Source organism: Schistocerca gregaria, chromosome 10 (assembly GCF_023897955.1).
Source record: "Schistocerca gregaria isolate iqSchGreg1 chromosome 10, iqSchGreg1.2, whole genome shotgun sequence".
Classification (NCBI taxonomy): Eukaryota; Metazoa; Arthropoda; class Insecta; order Orthoptera; family Acrididae; genus Schistocerca; species Schistocerca gregaria.
Window position 1 is genome coordinate 129760848 of NC_064929.1, and position 4413 is coordinate 129765260.

The following is a 4413-nucleotide window of genomic DNA, read 5'->3' on the forward strand; positions in this document are numbered from 1 at the left end:
CTATACAGGTTCATCAGGGCTCTGATTATCTATCATTGTGCCCTGAAATGAGGAACATCCTACCCCAGATCCTTCCCACCCCTCATAAAGCAGTGTTCCATTGCACACTCCACCTCCACAGGAGTTCGCTTTCGGAAGTTTAACTTCATGTTATCTGCTGCTTTCCTGGTTGGTGTCAACCCTTCAGTACCTTGGTTTCACACTGCGGCCTGTGTTCACCTTGGACTTTATTTGCTTCTAAGGATACCACTCAAACCTCACGCTATCACCTTCAGTTTCACAACCTTCGTACAGAACTTCGCGATAGTACCTTTGTGTATACTGATCGTGGTGTCGGGTGTGCCTTCGTCACTGGCACCGATGTTTCCTGGTATCAGTGTATATAACACAGCTTAGTCTTCAGCAGCAGAACTCTTCGCCATGTATCAGGCCACACAGTACATCCGGTGCCACAGGCTTTTCAATTGCGTAATATATAAAAACTATCAACCTCGATTGCGCTAATGAAACCAACCTTTACCTAGGCTTCAGCCCAAGTAATTGAGCCTTCTTCAGAAGATATACCTGAATCTATAATATGTCTAAAAGGGCATGGTCTAGAAATAAAACTAAAACCGCCTGAATAGTCGCCACATTTTAAAAATGCGGTACATAAGTACTGTGTCAACAGTACTTATGTACTGCATAATGTGGTGGATTTTCAATATTTATCCACACATCCAGGACTGCGATGCTCCTCGGCAGGCCTGAGGCCATGGGTGATGGATTTCAGGAATTGCGACTATATCACCACAAGTACATTGCACAGTGCGGTATTTTATTTATCCTAGTACATTTTTGCACCTCGAAAGTAGTTCATATATTGGAAAGTATGGATGATAAGAAGAAGAAAATTATGGCAATCGCTGGCAGTTTGTACGCTTTGTACTCATATATTTCTTTAAAGAAAAATCAAACATAACACAGTGGGTGATAACTGATAACAGATACAGTAGAACCAACATTTTATTTTTATTAAAAATTAAATTCCTCCACCTATACTTAAGATTTTATATTTACTTCACTACTGGTTTCAATGTTGCGTCAATGCCATCTTCAGGACCATACACTTTGATGAAATCAGTTGTGTGTGGCTCAGTCTGAAAGTCCGTGGTGACACCAACATGTAATCCACATGGATGGGAGACAGGAACTGCTATGGTTCACCAAGATGCACATCATATGTGAGTCATTAACTGTAATCTCAGTACTCAACCCTGTAACAGAGTTGAGGGGCGGAAACATGCATTTAACTAATATATAACAGGTGTCGGAGTTGCAACGGTGTAAAACATAGTTGAAATTTCTCTAAATTTCATCACAGCACATAGCAATTCAAAATTTCAGTGCATCTGACCACATCGCAGAACTTACAGCAAAGCAATATAACACATACGAAAAAGAGCAGAAATTTGCTCATCCCACAAGATTGTGGATTACAGATCAGTCGCACGACAGTCAACATGTAAGGTCCATTACGAGAATGCGCTTCCACCACGGAAACTTCCCTACCACAGGATATGTGCTCCCCATGCGATTTGTAATGATACTGGACAATGTCTTGCACTCACTTTGGTATACGACACAGTACAAAAATATTACATGTGTGATATATTGGGTTAGCCTTTTGCTGTTTATATGAAAGGAGGTATTGAATAGAATTGGAGAAAAGAGAAATTTTGGGCACAATTTGACTAGAAGAAGGGATCGGTTGGTAGGGCATATTCTGAGACATCAAGGGATCCCCAATTTAGTATTGGAGGGTAGCGTGGAGGGTAAAAATCGCAGAGGGAGACCAAGAGATGAATACACTAAGCAGGTTCAGAAGGATGTAGATTGCAGTAGGCACTGGGAGATGAAGAACCTTGCACAGGATAGAGTAGCATGGGGAGCTGCATCAAACCTGTCTCTGGACTGAAGACCACAACAAAAACAACAACATGAAAGGACCAATATAAAATCCTTCTGAAAACAATGTAAGTTATGGTTCTTAGTGAAAGTTTTGTTTGCTATCGCTGTTGTTTATGTATTACATTTTTTTAGATATTTTGTTATATTTGTAAGTAATATTATTGACTGTTTAAACATTTGAAAATGATCATCCAGAAATAAATTTGGTGTATTTTAAATTCTTACGTCCTCATAATATGTTTGCATTGAAGCTACTAAAAAGAACTGTTATAAAAAAGGTAACACAAATATAAAATTATCATTATGAAAAAGCTTTGACCCTAAAATAAATAGAGTACATTAATTATGATGTAATTTTTAGTTGAAATTATATAAACAAAAGTTACTGTTTGGAAAAATACTTCAATGACCTATGACTTTTTTTGTTAAGTTCCATCCTTATGCAAAGCCTTTTAACAGCAGAGTTATCGGTTGGACTTTGTCTACTTTGAAAGTGCTGCAAAAGTAATGTGTGTTCATTGTATTGGATTGATGCTAAAACACATAACAAGGGATAAAACATATTGAAGAACATTTCAAATGGCCTCTCATCTTTCAATTAGTAATGTGTATGGAATTAATCAGAACACCATTATCCATTTTGCAAGCAGGAATCGTCAATCAGACAACTGCACCAATAAGTTATGATGACTGGTGGAAACAGAACAACAGATAAGATGGAGGAACACTCATTTATTGTAACAATGTAGGAAAAGATATATTGCTACTTACTGTAAAGAAGACACATTGAGTTGCAGACAGGGACAATTAATAGCCACCACTTGCAAAAAGCTTTTGGCCACAGCCTTCATCAGCAAAAGAGGAACAGAGAAACACACACCATTCGGGCAACCACATCTCACAATCACAACTGCCAACTCCGGCAGCTCAGGTCAGGCTGCAACCATTACATGGGATGGTAGCAGCAATCCGGAAGAAGTGGGGAAGGGGAAGGGGATAGTAATGTACAAGTGGGGCAGCAGAGAAACACTGCCTGGCCGAGTGTGCAGGGACTGGAATGCCAACAGGAGCAGCCTCAGGGGGGGGTGGACCGGGCAGGTGACGAAAAAATGAGCAAAATAAGAGAGGAGTGGGGAAAGATAGGCGAGTGTGTTGACAGTGGGTAGCAAGCAAAGAGGTTGGGAGACAAGAGTGGGGAGGAGGTGAGAGGACAGATTTTGGGAGTGGAGAATGTGTTGTAAGGACCTTATGTGCGCCAGTTAACAGTTAAAATGTCAAGAACAGTTAATTTCATAAACGAAAATGAATGGAAACACAAGTTGAAATTTGCTGCCATTTTTGTGCATGTGGCAACTTTTCTAGCTTGTCTATATCTATATCTACATCTATACTCTGCAAACCACTGCGGACATGCAGCAGAGCATTTTACTAGTTATTAGGGTTTCTTCCTGTTCCATTCACATATGAAACCCAGGGAGAATGATTCTCTGAATGCCTCTGTGCATGCCGTAATTGTTCTAATTTTATCCTCACGATCCCTTTGTGAGCAATACATAGGGGGTTGTAGTATATTCCTAGTCATCATTTACAGCTGGTTCTTTAAACTTTGTTAGTAGATTTTCTCCAAATAATTTACATCTGTCTTCAAGAGTCTTCCTATTCGAGTCCTTCAGTGCCTTTGTAACAGTCTTCCACAGATTAAACAAACCTGTAGACATTCGTGCTGCCCTTCTCTGTATATGTTCAGTATCCCCTGTTAGTCCTATCTGGTATGGGTCCCACTCACTTAAGCCATATTCTAGAAGCAATCTCCTTTGTAGACTGATTGCACTTTCCCATTATTCTACCAATAAACTGGAGTCTACAACCCAAAGTTTTAAAGCCAGGTATTTGAACAATTTGGTCGATTCCAACAGTGATTCATTGATAGTATAGTCATAGGATACTACATTTTTCCATTTTGTGAAGTGCACAGTTTTACATTTCCAGATATTTAAAGTAAGTTGTCAAGCCCTGCACCACTTTTAAATCTTATCAAGATGTGACTGAATATTTATGCAACTTCTTTCATCTGCAAAAAGTCTAATTTTACTATTAATATTGTCTGCAAGGTCATTAATGTACGACATGAACAGCAAAGGTCCCAACACACTTCACTGGGTCACATCAGATGTTACTTCTACATCTGATGATGGCTCTCCATCCAAGATAACATGCTGCATCCTCCTTACCAAAAGGTCCTCAATACAGCCACAAATTTCACTTTATACCACATCTAATCATAATTTTGACAATAATCATACGTGTTGTACTGAGTCAAATGCTTTTTGGAAATCAAGAAATACTACATCTACCCAGCTGCCTTTATGCAAAGCTTTCAATATGTCATGTGAGAAAAGTGTGAGTCTGGTTTCACATGATCAATCTTTTGTTCTAAGCTCATACCAACAAAAACGATGTCAA